This window comes from Zalophus californianus, chromosome 3 (genome assembly GCF_009762305.2).
Source record: "Zalophus californianus isolate mZalCal1 chromosome 3, mZalCal1.pri.v2, whole genome shotgun sequence".
Classification (NCBI taxonomy): domain Eukaryota; kingdom Metazoa; phylum Chordata; class Mammalia; order Carnivora; family Otariidae; genus Zalophus; species Zalophus californianus.
In genome coordinates, this window is record NC_045597.1 from 36,903,120 (window position 1) to 36,924,819 (window position 21,700).

General features: G+C 35.1%; 1 pseudogene; it reads left to right on the top strand.

Annotated features, from left to right (window-relative positions):
- The first annotated feature begins 11,318 nt into the window (after nt 1-11,318).
- Nucleotides 11,319-20,831, top strand: LOC113920478 (annotated as a pseudogene).
- The last annotated feature ends 869 nt before the right edge of the window (nt 20,832-21,700 follow it).

Sequence of the window (21,700 nt, forward strand, 5' to 3'; positions counted from 1 at the left end):
AATGATAGAGCATTTGCTTTTATCACTGTATCTTTCTTCAATAAATTTTAATTCACATCCGAGTAAAAAACTGACAAGGTATATACCGCAGAGACAGGCCATTTTTATTGCTTGACTTTTCAAAAAATTAAGGAGTATTGTATCTCTCTCAAAATGTGTTTTTCCTCCTAAATATTACACTGGCACCAAATGCAGTCTTTAATCATTGCTTTCTTCTACAGTCACTCATTTGAGGCAGTTAGCAATAGTGCTTACAAAACATGCATCCCATAATGAGTGCTGATAATTGTGCAGGAGCTAGAAAAGAAAGAAAATTCCTCTTTGAGTCAATGTAAACCATGGAATTGATTTTTATTGTTGGGTGGAGAAAAATCTCTGAAATCTAATAACCAAGGAAAATACTGATAGTTTGTATCAAGGAAATATTAGGAAATCTAAATTTTCCCATTGATATCTAAATATCCTATTGATATATGTGATCAAAGTTATTAGTCACATTTATGTCAGAAAAATTATGTTACTAGAATTATAAGATAGGAGGAAATATCAATGAATTTTAAAAATAACAGGTAAAGAATGCATAACATAAAATTTATCACCTTAACCATTTCTAAGTGTAGGTTAGTAGTGTTAATTAAGTATATTGAATTTCTTCTGCCCACATATTTTCTCCAACACATAGAACATACAGATAATATTAGCTACCTGGAATAGACAACTTAGTTTTGAAACTTGAAAGAATAGAGGAGAAGATAATGTGGTTACATCTATTTTTTAACCAGTAAAGTTCTGTGGTGGTCATATTTAAAATTTGTTAATAAATGTATTGATATTTTTATAATATTCTTTCCTCAGAAAGAATTTACCTGAAACAAATTTGCTGCATTCAACCAACTCTATATGTAGATCATATTAGCCTACTACTACTGCTTATATTGCATAGAGTGAGTGTGTACGTCAATTGACGAAATGATGACATTGAAGAGCACTTTGGACAATGAACTCTAAGACTATATGAGATAGGGAGAATGGATACCATTGTGCCAATTTGCTGAAAAGGAAACTGTCCTCCAAGGTCACATGTTAAATAAGTCCCAGCACTTGCTACATACCCTGCCATTAATCCAATCCAGGACTCTTGAAACTTGGCTCTGTCAAGTGATAATTCAGCTATGCTAAAGATCGCCATTTGAGATAAAATTTCTGCTAAAAACAGGATTCACTATTTGGTTCTTTAATTAATAAGGCGTATTTAAATTTTAAAAAGTATGAAAATAGCATCAAGGAGGCTAGTTTTTCCAAAATACTGTTCAGTACTTTTATTACATTGATATCCCCGGAGTATAACTTATTTTTATAAATAGCACTATGAAGTCTTAGAATATTCTGCAAATATTTTCAATTTTAATGATGACAATGAGAATAGGAATATAAAATTGGTTCAAAATTATTTATAAAGTATGCAGTCACATCCAAATCTCCAAACACTGTAGTACTGATTTATTTTATGTTGCACATTAAAAGCCAATAAAACACAATCAATCATACAGTTAAAATAAAATCAAAGAGGTGATATTTTAAGTTTCTCCTGGATACTGAAACAAGAGACTGAATAAGAATAGAAGCATTAGTGCAATCTCCTGAAAAATACTGGCTACCCAAAGAGTGTAAGGAGTTTAAATTATTAATTAGATTATGTATGTTTGAAGAAACCAGCAAGTCTATGTATAAAATAAAAATTTGCAACCAAACAGCTAAAACCTGTGATAATAATTCTAAAAAAGTTAACATTTAAACATAGGCTAAAATATAATATTTAAATATCTATGGTCTTGTATTTCTAGATTAAAATGTTTCTATAAAAAATTTAAGATTTTGCAGCTTTGGGGAATTCTTTTAACTGTGTCCATGTCACTCATTAAAACTGTATATAGTGTTTTTAGTATTTCAAAAGAGATGAAAATTAAGTATAAATAGGAGAAATGAGAATTAAAATTAATCCTTTAGGCATGAAGGGGAACAGAATTTGCCACCTCAAAATATTCCTCTTTGGTATAAGGATTATCTTGAGCTGGTTATTTTTTAAGAAATAGCAGACACAGTATAAGATAGCTTTTCATAAGGGACATTTACATTTATATGGAAAATCTCCACTTGTAAGAATGTTTCCATCTCTGTATCAGGAAGAGGAGGATGACTAAAGCTCTAGAAACTCTTAAGAAGGCAACAACCTAAATCTGCCTAAGAATCTTACCCTTGTTTACTATGCTTTTCTTGATAGCCTCTCATAACTGGCTCCCCACTCCCAAACATTTCCTTTTATCTTTTGCTGGTGATGGTATTTAAGGTGGGTGCCTTAGGCCATTTTGGAGAGTGAGTCAGTTTTTCTGGCTATCTCCCATGTACACGGGAGGTGTACACGTTATTAAACTTCTGTTTGTTTTTCTCCCATTAATCTCTTTTATTCCAGTGGAGTCTCAGCCAAGACCCTAAAAGGGTAAAGGAAAAATTATTTCTCTCCCCTATAAGCAACTTCACTAATTTGTTTCCTATAAAGGTTTAACAGGACTTCTTCCTATAAATATCCCACTACTACCCTACTAGATAATTTGAAAAGGCCTAGCTAGAATTGTATCATCTTACAGACTATGGTTATCTCAAATGGAAAATTAATGTCTTGTGACTATATAAATTTTATATATTGTCTTTGCTCTAAATTTCTATAATTTGATAGTCACAATAATTAGATACTTTATATATGCAGATTCAAATTCAGAAACATATGCATTTATATATTATATACATGAATATAATTGGCACATTTTTAATTTATCTTTTTAGAACAATTTGTGGCTTTTGGTGATTGAAACTTTATTGACAGTTAAATTTCTTATCCTTGAACATAAATGAAAAGTAATACAAGCTACTACACACAAAAGTATTTATGTATTCAGAATATATGAAGAACACAATGTGAAAATCAAATCACTTATTTTATTTTATTTGCTTATTATTTCCATGACCAAGTATCAAAATCTACATGTAGCAGGCACTGTGCTCAGTGGACATTACTTGCACCCATCTAGCTCACAGACACGAAGAGAAGACAAACTAATAAATGCATGATTATGTCACATTTCAGTAATGTTGAGAAAATCTCTTCCAGAATGCTATGGGAAACATCGGAGGGACATCTAACTTTATTTTGTGGATGTTATGCCTGAATTCTTAAGGATGATGTTAAAAGAATACTTCTTCCGTACTTCACTGGTACATGAAGAAATATTTTTTTTCCAAACATTCCTGGTGTTTTATACCATCTGTGTCTCCTCTAAATGATAGTGAACCTTGTAGTAATGTGGCAGATGAGTGACAATGTTGGGAAAATAAAACAAACAAACAAAAACAAGCAAAAATGTTCTAAACCCAGAAAACCTCCCCACAAAAGTAGTAGGAAAAAAACCAAACTTCTTTTCTTACTGAATTATCATGAGACCGGAATGTGTGGTCCATCCCAGGCAACCTACAACTGCACAGACAGAAAGATATCTCATTCTTATATATAGGCAAACAAATATAATCCATTACCATATATTTTCTTTTCTCTTTCCTTATAATCATTTACTTTTATATTTAGGTATTTGTTTTTTAATCCATCTGCAGTAATTTTTTTTTATTTCAGTTAGTTAACATACAGTGTTATATTAGCTCTAGGTGTACAATATAGTGACTCAACACTTCCATACATCACCCCCGTGCTCATCATGACAACTGCACTCCTAAATCCTCTATTTAACACATTCCCTCACCCTCTTCCGGTACTCCTCTACTTCCTCCCCTCTGGCAACCATTAGTTTGTTCTCTATAATTGTCTGTTTCTTGATCTTTCTCTCTCTTTCTCTCTCTCTCTTTTCTCCCCTTTCCTCAGTTGTTTTGTTTCTTAAATTCTGCATATGAGTGAAATCATATGATATTTGTCTTTCTCTGTCTGACTTATCTTGCTTGGCATTATATTCTCTAGCTCCACCCATGTCATTGCAAATGGAAAGATTTCGTTTTTTTTTTATGTCTGAATAATATTCCATTATATATATACCACATCTCTTTATCCATTCATCAATCAATGGACACTTGGGCTGCTTCTGTAATTTAGCTACTGTAAAAACTGCTGCTATAAACACAGGGGTGCATATTATCCCTTTGAATTAGCGTTTCATATTCTTTCGGTAAATACCCAGGAGTGCAGTTGCTGGGTCATAGGGTGGTTCTATTTTTAACTTTTTGAGGAATCTCCATATTGTTTTCCAGAGTGGCTGTACCAGTTTTCATTCCCACCAACAGTGCAAGAGGCTTCCTTTTTCTCCACATCCTCACCAACACCTGTTGTTTCTTGTGTTGTTGATTTTAGCCATTCTGACAGGTATGAGTGATATCTCATTGTGGTTTTCACTTGTATTTCCCTGATGATGAGTGATGTCAAGCATCTTTTCATGTGTCTGTTAACCATCTGTAGATCTTTGGAGAAATCTCTGTTCATGTCTTCCGCCCATTTTTAATTGGATTACTTGTTTTTTGGGCGTTGAGTTTTAGAAGTTCTTTATATATTTTGGATACTAATCCTTTATTTGATGTCATTTGCAAATATTTTCTCACATTCCGTAGACTGCCTTTTAGTTTTGTTGATTATTTCCTTTGCTGTGCAGAAGCTTTTCGTTTTGATGAAGTCCCAATAGTTTATTTTTGCTTTGGTTTCCCTTGCCTCAATTACCACATATTTTCAAGATAAACAGCAACTAGTTCTCAAGTAAGAGGACTAAATAGAACCACTTGTCATAAATAGTTCATCCTAATTTTACTGGGCAATTGGGATGAATATTTTCAAGATAAACAGCAAGTAGTTCTCAAGTAAGAGGACTAAATAGAACCACTTGTCATAAATAGTTCATCCTAATTTTACTGGGCAATTGGGATGAGCATCTGTGTTAATTAGCTTTATCATTGGGGGTGGGTAACATTTCTCAAGCTTTATGACAGCAAGTAATTTTGCAACTTGGAGCAGGGATCCCACCAAAGTTATGCTCCTACCTTCCTTCAGGAAGTCGAGACAGGGCTGCTATCTTCCCTGATGATTACATTTCGAAGAGATGGCTCTCAGTGAAGGAGGCCTTCACTCTTCAGCTGCCTCCATTTTGATTTCAAACTTTCTAGTTGGGTTCCTCTTTTCAGCTTGTCTCTTGGTTCAGACAGAAGATGCTGAGGGAAAAGCATCCCGTGATGGAATCCGAAACTATCCTCCCAAGGAAGCTGGCCCTGAGTCAGCAAGACCCTGCCTGTGACCGACTCCAAGACAAAGATCAATTTGACTCTTACTGCCTATCTGTATGTTTCCACCCACTTCTGCCTCACAGTTTCCTTATACAGACCTGGAAGTATTTTCAGCATTTTGGAGGCCGTCCTTGAGACGTTAGTCCCCTGTCTTCCTGGTGTTGGCCTCGATGAAATAAATTCCTTTCTTTTTTCACCACCACTCCTTTTTCCACCTTTGGATTTTGCCAGCGGTGACTGGTTGGCTGAACCTGGTCTGGAGCGAGGTACTCCTGTATCCCTGCATGCTGGCTACACCAGGCCCTTGAGAAAAAACATTCCTATGTCACAAAGTTGACAAAGGTCTATCTAGTTTTTGAAAATTATATTTACATATAATTCAAAGAGAGGAGAAAGTACTCAGAATTACAAGTTTTCTAAAGTAAATGTTCTTGAAAAAGAAGGGGAGGAAAAATCTCTTCCCTCATTTCAAACAGAGAGAATTAAATCTCTTCAGTTGCATTTATTATTTGTCCTTAAAATTGATATTAGTGTATTTTTTTCTCTAGTTGTTTTTCTGTCTAACTTCAGATTTGTCCTTTTTCTCTTTTTTTTTTTTTTCTCTGCGGTCAGGGTGAGGCAATGATCTATGTTGGGGTCTGCAAACTAAGGGCCATAGGCCAAATGCAGCCCACTGTTTGTGTGTCTTTAAGTGATTGAAAAAAAAATCAGAATAATAATATTTCATGACAAATGAAAATTATGTAAAACACAAATTCCAGTGTCTATAGAGAAAGGGTTATTGAAACACAGCCATGCCTCCTCTGCTATTTACTGTGGCTGCTTTCTAGCTACACCAGCAGAGTTAGTTGCAAGACAGACCATATAATCACAAAGCTTAAAATATTTACTCTGTGCACCTTTACAGAAAAAGTTTGCTGACACCTGGTCTAGGTCCTTACTAATCAGATAAGAGTCCCTGAACAACCAACTTTACTATTACCTAGGAGCTTGTTAGAAATACTAAATCTGGGATCCACCCAGAGCTGCTAAATGGGATCCTACTTTTTAACAAAGTATCTAATGTGACTTGTTAAACTTTGAGAAACACCAATGTAAGTAATTATTTCTCTGCAAACACTATTTCCCTCTCTGGTTTTCTCAATGAAGGCATCAAGTAGGGAGTCAGCAATCCTGCTCAGCTCTCATATTTTTTATTGTTATGTTAATCACCATACATTACATCATTAGTTTTTGATGTAGTGTTCCATGATTCATTGTTTGTGCACCCTCATATTTAATCCATGTACTCCAGTATAAACTTTATCAGGAATAACAGTAATGTTTTAGTTCTCAACTGCTTTCCCTTGGTCTAATTTTTTAACTGGTTCAGAAACTAGATGAGAAAGGGTGCTACTTATTGGATTACTCCCAAAGCCCAGCAGAGAAATAGTAGTGAGCTAGGTGAAATGGGGTATATGATAAGCAGAGAGTTCCAGTTATGATAAGCTGCAATTTTTACAAAGGAAGATCCAAGAGAAAGTAGATCATATGTTTATATTATACCCATTATTTTATAATCTGTTTCAGTCTTACTGAGACTGGAGAGGAAAGTAGTCCCTGGCTTCATGTAGCCAAATTTCTGGCTTATAATCAGAGTGATTCTTACTGACCTCAATTCTCTTGAGATGGTAATTTTAGTTTGCTTGGGAACTAATCCCCAGTTTGCTTATTAGAAGGGCAAACCTGTTCTTCTGCCTACTGAGGAACTAGTATTTTCAAAATGAGACTTAGAATTCTTATATTGGTGATGGAGAAAATCAAACCCACAGCAGCAATGCCTTTTGCATTAAACTGAGAGATAAAATTAAAAGTTTTGTATTGTTAAAAGATAAAATGAGCCATGTTAAACATTTTAAGAGTTAACTGAACAAAAATAGATTCCAGTGTGGCAGGGCCAAACCAAAAGTGGTTAAAAGCACTCCACCTAAAGGAGTCAGGGTAAAGACTTACATAAAGGTGCAGAAGTGAAGGAAATTACTTGATTGGCTATAGCTTAAAGCTTTGTTGACTGAGAGTGGTTGTTCTTAGCCCTCTGATTTCATAACTTAGAGCCATTAACAGGCTTATATTTTGATTTGCTTATGTAGGCCACCTCAGTCTAATGGACTCCTTATTTAACTAATTTAATAGTATTTATAGATTTTGATGTGTTAGGAATTCATCATAATTGACTTAAGATCCTAGTAAGTAATATTAAGATTTAGGAAGTAATATTGATTTTAGATTTTAAATTTTATGTGGAAGGGTAAAAGAAAATGTGACAAAGTTTATAAACATTTGAATTTTAAAAATTAAATCACTGACTTTATTATTTTAATACATTTATTAGAATTCACTAATGTTTTCAAAGCTTTCTGTCTAAGGACAAATATTTCACAAACTTAAAACACAAGCATTATTATATTTATGAATGTTGATTAAAGTGTTGGAGGGAATTTAAATAAGCTGAAAATGGGACTGATTATTTAAGGGAATTTATATGCTTAAATGTATATAAACACATATTAATCAAGGGCTCCCTTAAAAAGGATTGTTACTATTTCATAGATTTATAACTAAATTACCAAGACTTTGAAAGTTCAATAGGAAAATATTATTCGTTGACATAATTATTTTTAAAAAGTTGATATTTATTCTGTGAAGAAAACAACCACTAATAGTATTTTTTGAATACAAAGCACATTCACTCAAAACCAAAAATATTGTTCATGTTTATGAAATACTTTCATATGTATTACTAATTCATTTTTATCTCAATATTCAAAATAATAGTTTCTTCAGAATTATACTCTATCCATCATAGAACTAGGAATAGAATTCCATAATACAGCTATAAAAATTCATTTTATTAAATAATACTAATGAGAAAATAAATATTTGCTCACATTGGCTCAAATTACCTAATTTATGGATCCTAGATTACTTACAGTAAAAAAAGTACAGTGTTCTTATTCTATATAGATAATATTATACTCATTATAATTTAATATCTTTGTGTAACATAAATGTATTTCTATTCTACTGCATTTTTCCCTATCTTAGGACCAATCACCTTTGCTAGTTACGTCAACATAAATATAAATAAATTTATTTCTCTTAGTAATAATTCAGAAAGTTAAGATATGACTGTCTGGAAATTCACAATTATCATATCCTTTATCCTTCATGCCCATACACAAAAATATTGAAGTCCTTAAAAAATAATATATACTTAAATGCTTATATTTTTTCAAATGTCCAAAACCTGGTCCTTTCCCTCACTTTTATTCCCAGATATAAATAATGTACAATAATTGGCTGATACAAATGGCATATTTAGATTTTAACTGGTATAGAAGATGCTTACATGGAATTTATTTTTAATTTAGATGTTTGTAAAGGGGAATTATATTAAAGCTGGTTTGATGTCAAGTAAAAAATTAAGAGAATTCCTAAAGAACTGCAGGAAACTGGCTATGAAATGTACACATTAGGGAGAATAGCTAAATTGCATGTCCAAGCACTGCCTTGATTGATTTTTACTCTGATCTTCCCACCAAATTACATTTGCAAAAGTAACCATGGAGACTAAAAGCTTGACTATTGAACTGAACTAGTGAAGTAATACCAAGGAGTGCAGTAAAAGAAAGTAAAGGTGTTTTCAGAGTCAAAAAGGTGTCTTATTTTAACATACAATGCATTACATTAATTTTTCTAAATCCTAGGAAATCAAGAGCATCTACTTACTCTCCAGAAGAGTAGGAACAGAGAAGCAGATTAACCAGTCAACAAAATGTTTATGTTTTGATGCCTAGTCTAGTATTCTATGCATTTGTTGCTTATCAAATGGTTTAGGGTATAGAAGTACATTTCTTTAAGAAAATATATCACATCCCTAGACCTACATTCACAATCAGAATTAATCAGAGCTATGGTCATAAAAGGCATTATTTTAGTGGTTGAAAAACTTTTTGGACTAAATATATTCATATATTCTGCTGCTATTAATTTAAACAGAACACCAATCGAAACAACCAAGAATTTTCAGAAAAATCTCAATTCTTCAATTGACTTGAATTATGCAAGCATATAGAAATTACAGATCTAGTTTAAAATGAGTAAACAATTCTCTAATTTACAGGGTAAAGATAAGTTAAATGTAATATGTTCATAATGCCATATATTCATCTGTCAAATATTCACTAAAAACTTTCTATAATGCCAGGAATCCAAACTGGCATTGGAGGCATAATTTTAAACAACAAATGTCCTTTATATCCAGCACCGTGAGAAGAAAGGCCACTTATAAGCAAATAATACCCTGAATAAGTGCTATGATAGATTTAAGTACCAGACGTAAAAGAAGTCGATGAGGGAATATCAAATTGCTCTGGGAGATGAAGAAAGATTTATGCAAGAAAGTCGTATTTGTAATGATAAAAAAGTCAGGAGGAGGGATCTGAAGTCGTCTTGAAGTGAGATGTAGAAAGCAATTATGTTCTTTCTCTAACCACTTCCCACTTGTCCCCCTGCATACCTAACACTGCTAAATCTAGTAGGAGGAGGGTATTTCTGCTGATCCTTTCTTCAGAGGCTCAGAAATAAATCTCACACTGGTTTCTGATGAATCCTTAGGAAATGCAAACCTATTAATCTTGAATTCCTATGTTAACAATGCTAAGTAGCTTTAATTTGGAAAATTTTAGGGTACCTTTCTCTCTTGTGTAAGGCCTCAAGAAAAAGAATCATTATATGTATTTATCAATCGACTTTTCTTTCTTTGGAACTATAAATTATGGATAAGAATCCAAATAGCAGGAATTACTGAATGAACTTCCATTTTATTAGTTTAATTCAGATATGTATTTTTTTTCTCTTGTATTTGTAGTAAATTCGATAATATACAGAACATTCCCTTAAACATTCTGGAAGTATTTTTAGTGGTTAACAGTTTGTATTTTGGGTTCGGATCACACGGGCTGTGTCTAGGCTGGGTCTAGGCTGTGTCTGGGCTCAGTCTAGGCTCTTTTTCCAGTTATGTGAGTAGGGCAAATTACCTAACTTCTTTGTTCCTGACTTTCTTCACTCTAAGTATACTGAGAGGACTGTGAAAATTATTTAAACCACTTAGTCCAATGCCTACGCCTTGGCAAATCCTTGATAAAGGTTAATAAAGAAAACAAAACAAATAAAAGGCCTCCCATGAGAGTGCTTGAGTGGCTCAGTTGGTTAAGAGTCCACCTCTGGATTTGGGCTCAGGTCATGATCTCAGGGTTGTGAGATTGAGCCCCGTGTTGGGCTCCATGCTGGGCATTAAGCCTGTTTAAGATTCTTTCTCTCCCTCTGACCACTCCATCTCTCTCTCTCTCCCTCTCTAAATAAAAGGAAAAAGAAAAAGGCCCCTTTAATTGTGATAACACTATTATTGGTAAACGTTTACAGAGAAAATCAAAAGATTGTTTACTACTAGACAGCCATTTTAAGAGAAGCAACTATATGAATACATTTTTCATAAAGTTTATTTATTTTTTCTGAGAAATGTACACCTATTAACAAAACCCAGGTTAACATTAGCACTAGCCCTGAATCAGAAAAAACAACAAAAAACCTTTAAAAAAAATAAACTAAATAACTAGATCATCAAGTAATTTCATACATCATGAAAGCAATCCTGTTTGTAGTAGGGCCAGTGAAAAAAGGAAAAATTTTCTAATTCAAAGAGAAAAAAGAAAATTTTCAAAAATTAAAATACAGTTATAAATATAAAAAATTATCTATTCCTGTCATACCCAAACTCTTCCTATTGTCCATTTACCACATTTTATTCACTTTATCAATCAAAAATTCTTATGAAAGACTGAATTACATAGATGATTTTAAATTCAGGTTGTTGTAATAGAAAGAATGTTCTTTAATGAAGATGTTTTAAAAGACTAAGGAGGAAAAAGTAGGGTTCATTGTCATGGAAACGAATGAAGAAGGATGACAGTGAGTCCTATCTGAAGGCTGGAGGTGTTTATTTCTTGGAATATGCCAGAAAAGTCACACTTTCGCAGTTAGCCATTTCTCAGAACACAGGAGGGGAGGGGAGGGTCTCTCGACAAGCTTTCCAGGAAGATAGGGTTCAGATAAATTCCAATCATTCATCCCTTATTTATTCAATATTAATATGATTCAATGTTGAACAATTCAGAAATAATCCTAAGCCTCCTGTGTAGCGTGGACGAAAGGTGAACTGGAATAGTTAAGTTAAGCGTCCAGAGGCGGAGATGCAGTACCTTTACAGACAGTATTAGAAAACCAGAACTACTACTACACCAGTGGGCGAACACAGGATCATAAGCATCAAACCTCATATCCTATCTGTGAGGGATAGTCCACAGGTCTGATAGATTTTTTTTTTTTTTCTTGCAAGGGTGGGCATTGTCTTTAAAATATTTTAGTTAATTCACAAAATTTAAACACATAGAATTTGAGCAGTGAAAACCCACTTCTAACATTTTCTTAATTACTAATTAACAAGCAAATTAAATTCATTCCTTTACAGTCCTCCTTCCTATATTGAACTCACAATAAGATTTCCTTTATTCAAATCTCTTATTTTAATACAGTAGAGAAAAAAAAAGATGAAAAAGTCAAGATGATTGCCTTAAATTATTAGGCATTAAATGAGCTCTTGTATTTTAAACTCCAACAGCAGTCTTTTGGAAACAGCTATAATGTTGACAGACTAGATAGAGTTTTATTTTCGAAATTTTCTCTTTTTGAATACCATAGGTTTTCTAAATTCTTTTTTTATTTCTGATGTCATCCTGATGTTTCTTGGAGTGCTCTTCAAAAGGGATAGCAAGCTTGAGAGCCCTGTTACAATTGCCATGTTGGTATTTACAGTGGTGCAGACTGTCATTAATATTTTTAGTTTGTTAAAATATAAATTAGTTGTATGATGTTTATTAGGAAACTCTGATAATCTCCTCAGATTCCTAAAGTTCTTTTATAAAAAGGTATAGTAACTGCCTGAGAGTGGTTGAAGTGTTAATGCCTGCCAACATTATAGCTGTATTTGTTAAAAAAAACAAAAAAAACAATGTTACATCTTCCAGTAGTAACTATCTACATAACACTAGCATAAATATAATTTTTGAAGGGGTTCATTACACATTACCCCAAAATATGGCACCCTCGCACATTGAATATTTTAAGCTGAAGGAATTTGAGAAAATGGCAGATGCAGGAAGATCACTCTGACCTTCTCTCCCAGTCCCTTGTCCTTCTGAAACAGGTCATAAAATCCGCAAGTGAGAGATGCCTTCCCCATACCCAGAGGAAAGGAATATCCTTAAATTTGAAGACAAAGACCACCATGAAGAATCTCAATAAGTTCAGTCTCATACTCCTCAACCTATCATATTCCTTCAGAGCTGTCTACTCTTCATCAAACCTAGCATAAAAGTACATAGGTCTAAGTGTTTCTTTGGGTTTTCATTTCCTTAGGAAGACTCCCATGTCATGTAAAACTTATATATTAAATAAATTTGTATGCTTTTCTCCTCTGAATCCGTCTTCACCAATTTAATTTTCAGATCCAGCCAGGGACCCTAGAGGATCAAGAGAAAGCTTTTCCTTCTCTACATTTTCATTTCCAGTTCTTTAAGATATTTTTCTTGTTATTGTTGCTGTTTTATTATTATTTTATTATTTATTATTTACTATATAGTTTTGCTTTATTTTCCTTCCTTTTTTTCCCCTGTTCTAACATAGACTTACTCATTTGACAGCCATATAAACATTTTTTTCTTAATTTTATTTATTTATTTTAGAGAGAGAGAGAGCACGAGCAAGGAGGAGAGGCAGAGGGAGAGGGAGAAGCAGACTCCCCACCGAGCAGGGAGCCTGACACGGGGCTCCATCCCAGGACCCTGGGCACCTGCACTTGAGAGCCATATAAAATAGGAGTAAGCTTCTATCTGTGAAATGGGGTTATTACTCTTTATTTAATATGATTTAATACAATACCTGAAAGAAAATAAGTACATAATAATGATTGGTCATTACCTGTATTAGACACATTCAATAATTGCCATTATATTATTTATTTAATTTTTAACCAAATTTTATTTCTCTTCACTCCTTTTAAAAATATCAGGTATGGGGCACCTGGCTGGCTCAGTCAGTTAAGTGACTGCCTTCGGCTCAGTCATGATCTTGGGGTCATGGGATCAGGCCCCCATTGGCTCCCTGCTCGGCAGGGAGTCTGCTTTTCCCTCTACCTCTGCCCCTACCTCCCACTTGTTCTCCTCTCTCAAATAAATAAATGAAATCTTTTAAATAAATATTTATGTATAGATATAAATATAGAAATAAATATGGATATATCTCAGGTACAATATATCACCACTGTTTCTGGTTATTTGAGAAACATCACTGTTTTACTTGTTTTGAGAATTGTAATTTAATTATATTTATACCTCTTAATTAAATGTTATTTACCCTCAAGCATTACATTCTCTCCATATCTGATTGTTCAAGAAAGACATCAAATTCCCCCTAATAACTGAGCCATGGTTTATCTTTAAGTGGCAGTAGGCAATAATTAAGCTGTCTCTCTCTCTCTCTCTTTTTTTTGGTCTGTATTGTTCATAGTCGTCAGTAAAACCAGAGGCTGGAGTACCCATTAAGTTGTATATTTGGTAGACTTCATACAGCAATCTTCAATAGCAAATAAGAAAAAAACAAAATTGAGCAATAAATAAAAGAACAAAGTTGAAATGAATTGCACAGTGCCTGGAAAATCATGAAAACAAGGAATAAGAATATTCTGTTGTTTGTGAAGCATGCATCACCTGCTTTTCTTTTCTTTTTTGTAAAGGCTATTTGGGGGGAGGGTAATATTTTTTGTAGAAGAATGGTGACTATTGTATTTAAGTTTAATTTCCTTTTTTGCTATGGTATGATACAATAATTTAATAAATTAACCATTGCCCTATTTAAACTACTTCCTGTGTGAAGTCACATCACCACCATACACCTGTAAAAGCTATAGAAAAATAACAGTTTTCATTCCGGCTTCTTTCTCTCTCTCCTTCCTGTCCTTTCTTTCTCCCTCTTTCCCTCCTGGCCCTCACTTCCCCCACCCTCCTCTCTCTGCCCTTCAGCGATTACATTTCACTTGTTTTTTACCTTGAACTCTATCCATTTGGGTTATTCAAGAACTGTCATTTCTATTGACCTTTTTCTTGACCAAAATTAACTTGTTCGGTGGTAGATATTTCTCCACAATTGGACCTATGATTATACACTCACATCATGAACTTTGATGATCCCAGGACCAAGATTTTAGCACAAAACACCCTTACTATTTCTATTAGAGTCTCAAGACTCACACAGATACTTGGGACTCTTCTCCTATCTAGGTTTTGGAACATGTTTGGTGCAGGAAATATAATTCCAAGAGTAGCCAAAGGGGGTTCCTGATTACCGTTCAGGGCCAATAGAAACTGAGAGCAGACACAGAGTGACTTCATACCTGCTGAACAATTTTAAGCTCTTCAGATAAAGCCTGTCCTCCATTAGATATTTATTCATGAATGGAAATAATAATTACACACACATATACACACATAAACATAGTAAGTGTTGCCTGAGCAGTCTCAAATTATCTGTGATAAGGATCCCTATTAATTTTTTTTCTTGTCTAATGCGGATGAATACTTTTGTAAAATACAATAAAAACATCACATCCCTGTTAATTGTCCTAGAAGTTTCTAAAGGTTTATTGACCTGAACACCTTTATTCCCATGAAATATCACTCTGTCTATCAGGATTAGATTTTAGTGGGAGCACCAAAATCAAAGTGTCATGAACTGGAGATGATGGGAATGTATTTGTATTTTATATAAAGTCTGAAGTTATGCAAGCCAGGTATGGCAGCTCTGTGTCATAGAGTCCCCAGATACCCAGCCTTCTTCCATTCCATTGCCCATGTACTTAGGCTTTATTGGTTTTCCATTTGGGGAATGCGGGTCTTTAGCACTTTGTCACCACATCTGTTTAAAAGCAGCATGAACCAGGAAAAGACAGATAATAACAAGAAAGCACTCATGGGAGCCATTGAAATTCCAAGCACCTGACATATAGACAGCACTTCTGCCTTTACCTTATTAGCCAAGATTTAGTTAAAGGGCCACACTTAACTACATAAAAGTGTTTGAGAGGAAATCTTCAACCTGGGGAGTTTGACTAACTAAAAAGAAATCCAGGATGGGGAAGAAATTGCAAAGCCCTATGTGTACTTTGAGCTCATTGCATAGGTACAATTGAGTGTTTACGAGAGTTCCCAGCAATAACAAATTTGATTCATTACTTAACAAAAAAAATTCTATCTGAAGTTTACTTGCCCTCCAAAACTTTTTGAAATAGTAGAGAGCTATTTTTTTTCCAAAACTGGAAATACTGGAGCTCAGTTTCTGCTCATATTCTGTCTATTCCAGGAAATAAAATGCAGGTTTAATTTTAATACAGTTCAGTGACCCTCTCTATTAGATATGGGTGATAAAGTTCATTTCGCTGCCTCAGCGACTTTGACATCACCGGACAATCATATCCTCAATAGTGTCATTTACTAAGGAGACCAAAGGAGGATATGTACTATTATCATTTTAACCTGACAAGAGCATATCACTTCTGGGATGGATTAAGTACTGGCATGGCAAATTTCATGGTCACTTTTGATATTTCAGGATGAACTTTTATAGCATATGCCCTTTTAAGAACTAATACAAAAAGATAGTGCTTAAGCACATCCGGAGGACTTTTTTCCTAATAAAATTTATGAAATTGCAGTTGCCTAAAGTCATTAGTAATTTGTTAATGCAAGTAAGCCACTGCGAAGAACAGAAGACTCACATTAATTTTAAGGTATATGAAGATTTTGGACTTTTGGTAACAAGTCACATAAAAAGTTTTGCTTCCTTCCCAAAACTTCTTTCTTCCCCAGTGCCCAGATCGAGAACAAAAAAAAAAAAAAAAAAAAAAAAGAAAGAATGATGGCTTGGATTAGGATATATTAGAGGGCACTATTTAGATTACATTATGAGGATTGGACACAAGATGGTTTAAGTATATATGTACTAAAAGAAATGTGAATTTATAGCATGTTTATTTTCCTAAGATTAGCATAAGCGCTTTAAATATGCATTTTCTTACATTGTGACCTTAAGGTTTGAGTTCTGTTTATAGTTCAGACAGAAGTAATTCAATAGTTTAGGTAAGAGATGATTATACCTTGCATGAGGTTAGTGATGGTGAAGATGAAACAGACGTGAATAAACTGGAGCATCCATCAAAGGGCTTAGTGATGGATTCTATTTATAAGGGAGAGGTAAAATGAGTGATGCCTGGGTTTCTAAGCTGGTGAAACTTAATGGATATTGGCACCATTCACTGAGATAGGGAGAACTGAAGGAGAACCATACTTTGAAATCAGTGTTGTGCACAATTTCAGAATGGATGCAACAGAAAGCATTATTATCTGACACAATTACAAATTATGTTCTTAGAGTAGAAAGAAACCTTAGAAGTTATATAGTCTATCATCTTAAATGATGATAGCTATACTATTTCTGCTTGGATGTCTCAAGTGATAATATCCCCTTGGCTTTATAAACACAGAATAATACTTTTAAAATAGGCATTATTATTTTGATATTCTTCCTATGCTCAGACAACATCTGCCCCTTTGTAGAAGATAATAGCAATTTTGAAAGTAGAGTTCTATAAGACTTTCTCTACCTGTTCAAAAAGATCTTGACACTTCTTAATGAAATATTTATTGCTTGGAACGGCAAACCTGTTCCCCTGCCTACTGAGGAAGTTGTATTTTCAAAGTGAGAAAAAGTTAGAGCTGATATGCAGATGATGGAGACAATCAAACCCACAGCAGAAATGCCTTTTTTATTAAACCGAGGGATACAATGAAGGGTTTGTATGGTTAAGAGATAAACTAAGGTATATTAAACATTTTATGACTTATTTAAGCAAAAATCAATTCCAATGGGGCAATGCCTAACCAGAAGTGGTTAAGAGTGCTCCACCTACTGGAGCCACCTATGGGCTCCCCAAATACGTGGCAGAAGTCATTGCATATATACACGATTATTATATACATGCAGTAGCTTATGCTCTTTCAACTTCATTACAGTTTGTTGATTTTTAAAACAGCCAATGATGCTTGCTTGTTTTTTGAATAGTATCATAAACCAAAAGCCATAGACACCAAGATCTTGAGGAAAAAATATCTAAATACTAAGGATATTATCGAGACTGATGTTATTCTTTTTTGAGAAACAGGTACTTAATGTTTGTTTGTGTAGAATATTTTATGTAATATATGTTATGTCAGAAAGTGTGAAGGGTCTGAGACTTTACCTTACTTGCAAGTAAACAAGTTAGTCTATGTAATTGCATGTATATCCTGACAGAAGTACCATACTGCAGAGAAATAAGCCATGCATTACTTGCACCAAGAACACCAGCCTGGACAGGATCTCAGTGCCAGTTCTTTGAGGCCCAATCCTCACTGGAACACACAGTGTTACAGTTCTGGAGCCTGAGAAGTCCAAGATCAAGGCACCAGCAGACTTGGCTTCTGGTAAGAGCCCACTTCCTTGTTCATAGACAGGTATCTTCTTGCTGTGTCTTCACATGATCAAAGTGGGGAGGGAGTTCTCTGAGGCCTCTTTATAGGGCACTAATTCTATTAACAAGGGCTCCACCCTCGTGACCTAATCACCCCCAGAGGCTCTGCTTCCTAATACAATCACATTGATGTTAGGACTTCAACAAACAAATTTTGGAAGGACACAATCAGCCAATTGCCCACAGTGAGAATCGGTTATTATTTGGGTATGAAGTGGATTCATATCACAGGAGAGGTGCTCTAAAATTATAACTCTAAGTGCTTATATTGGGCAGCTGGTATGCCACCCCATTAGCCCTATGGGAGAAAAAGACTTTATTTTAATCTAAAATGGCAAAGTGTCTTATGATCTGAGGAGGGTAAGATCTCTTGGTTTGTTACACTGAAATCTAATCAAATGTCTCTCAGGGGAAGGTGTGTCTAATTTTATTATTATTCTAGAATGTAAGCAAATTTTCAGTAAGATGAGGGGAATTTTTATGATCCTGAAATGTGTCCAAGGAGTGGAATGTTCTGTAATTCCTTTCCTATGAATATCTGAAATGTACAGGACAAAAGAAAAAGAAAAAGACAACCCAGAGAAATACAGGAAGAACTACTGTCTGGCTTTATGCTTATACTAGAATCAACTGAGATTCTCATAGGTGCACAGGGTTTCTGAATGTAACAATGTCTCCTAATTCTTCTCAAGGTCTCATTGTGGTAAATCAAGACCCTGTCACCAAGACCATTATTAGTGAATCTGTCATGGAGCCTCAGGCTCTTAATGAAATAAATGATGAAGAAGAAGGAACTGTTAACAGCCAGTCAGAAGAAAGCGAGAATGAATTGGCTAGCTCTAAACTCTCAAATAGGAATGCAGACATGTTTCTCCATCAACTAAAGGAAGATAATTCTGGTTAATTAATAAACTGTGGACTGATATTCAGCAGAAAATAGCAACACAGTCACAAATAACAACCCTTCCAGGAACTCCATCATCTGCCCCCTCCATGAGGGGAATAAAAAGCTGGCTCTCAATGCTACCAATGCTATCAGGAGAATCCACACCAGGCTTCAATCTGCAGACTCTACTGAGACTCTAGACTCAGGCTATCTTGTGGGATAAGTGTTAAACTCAAGGAAGCAAAAACAGTTGTTAAATAAAGTGAAAGGAAAACTGGATTTGCATGCTCTTTCCAAGCACAACAAAACCACGTTAACAGTTGTACAGCCTCCACAGACTTGCCAAATAGCAATAAATCGGCTAGATGCCCTCAAACCCATGATACATGAAGTGGAACACTAAATGGAAGAGTATGAATGGTGGACAGGATGTGCGACCAAGGGACTACAGAGTAGTCAGTCTTACAGGTTTCACTCTATCGCTGGTGAGCTCTCTCTATTGTCTGGTTTGGTACCTTGAAGAAAGTGAGCTCCAGGTGCATAAAGTAGAGATGACGCAGTAACTGGAACAAGTGTTAGGTGATCATCGAGAGCTCACTGATGCGCTTACAGCAGAAATTCTTCCTAGAGAAGAAAATACTGCTACCCAGGCAAGACTTCAGCAGTACATGGTCACAACAGATGAGCAACTTATATCACTCACACAGGCCATGAAGAACTGTCCTTTGATAAACAGCAACAAAGAAAGTCAGGCATCAGAAAGGGGATCCATGAGTAGGAAACTTATAGATAAATCAGAGGGCCCTGCTATAAATGTTAATGTCTCTTTGCCATTGATGTTCAGAAAGGGAGAAGTGGTTGAGTTCCCACAGGAAAACTTGTCTGTTAAACTATCTCCGTTACCAGCCTCCCCAGATAGTGTGAATCTGGCCAACAATCTTCCAGCACAGGTATTTGAGCTCAAATAACACCACCAAGGCAGAAGATCAACTCAGAATTCTCTCCCTTGCAGGATGTATTAAGGACTGTTCAAACTCCTCCTGCTCCACAAATTCCTCCAATTATGGAAATGATTGACAAGGAACAAAACTGAGAAAAGAAGACCTTACCTACTGGTGCAGACAATCAGAATGCAAACAAAGAGAGTTACCTCTTCATACTCAGTGGTGGAGGGTCTCTCAGGGGGAGAAGATCTGGAGAACAAAGCCCAGTCTCCTTTTGTTAACCTCTCAAGCCCCTCTGCATTTCCCATTCAAACACTCAGCAGGCCAGAATCCCCAATTTCTCAGAAGAGCCCCCAGTACTGGGAGATGGGCAATAGCTTAGAACAAAAAGGCATTAATACAAAGAAAGGACATCCTGGCACAAATTGCTGAGTCGACAATGCAGAATTCATCAAGGCACATTGGAATAATAATATTGAGCCAGAAGAATAGCAATGGGGATGGACTTCAGGAATTAAACAAACAAGCGACAAATCATGCACGTGACATGCAGCAACACAATCTCTAAGCGAGGAGCATGGAGGAATGGATTGTAGAAATGGATCAGCAGAGTATGGATGCTCATGGAAAACTCAGGCAGAGCAGCAGACACTTGCTGGTTTGAATCTTTCCTCTCCCAGTATCACCCATTCTGTCACCTCTCAGAGCATGGACTGAAGGGGGAAAGAAGACAACTCAAGTATCTATTACAGGAGCAGAAACTCCTGAAAGTTTAAAATGTAGTGCTGTCTCTCCTACCAGTGGGATAAATATAAGATCTTCAGGGGCTACTAGGAATTCTTATTCCCCATTAAATGCTACCTCAGGAACTGGCTGATGTACACCTCTTAATCCAAAAGCAAAGACTGAGAAACAAATTGAAGAAGGCTGGTTTGTTCTTTCTACCCACTTGTCATAAATGAAGTTAGCTGTACAGAGTTTGTTCTCAGTAGTATATTCTTGAGCTTCCACTCCCTTTTCCCTGCCCCTGCTTTCAAATTTTCAGGTCCTTCTTTAAGAGAAAACCTACAAAGATTTTATGACTTACTATTTATGGGACAAAAAATAAAGCAATTATTTTAATTTTTGACCTTTTCTTTTTTTAATTTTTTAAAAAGATTTTATTTATTTATTTGACAGAGAGAGACACAGCGAGAGAGGAAACACAGCAGGGGGAATGGAGAGGGAGAAGCAGGCTTCCCACGGAGCAGGGAGCCAGATGTGGGGCTCGATCCCAGGACTCTGGGATAATGACCTGAGCCCAAGGCAGATGCTTAACAACTGAGCCACCCAGGTGCCCCATTTTTGACTTTTTCAAATAGATTTCTAACAACTAACCAATCTACAATCTCCTGTAAATAAAATTTTGACTATAGGGAAAAAAATATAAACTTAAAAATTTTCCAGGAAAAATTTTTGAGGCTCTAAGATGTCTTAATTTTCTATATTATTTTATCTATCTATCTACCTACCTACTTACCTACCTATCTATTTATTTTAAGTAGGCTCCATGCCCAGCATGGAGTCCAATGCAGGGCTTGAACTCATGACCCCGAGATCGAGATCTGAGCTGAGATCAAGAGTTGGATGTTTCACTGACTGAGCCACCCAGGTGCCCCTTCATTCATTTATCCTAAAATTCATTTAAAGTATTATTAAGCTCTAATGATATAATAAACATATTCACAATCTAGCTGAAAAAATATATAATCATACAAGTAGACAGAAAACTGCAACTATGGAAAGAGCTACTAATAGAATTTGACAGTTATAGAGATAAGAGAAGGT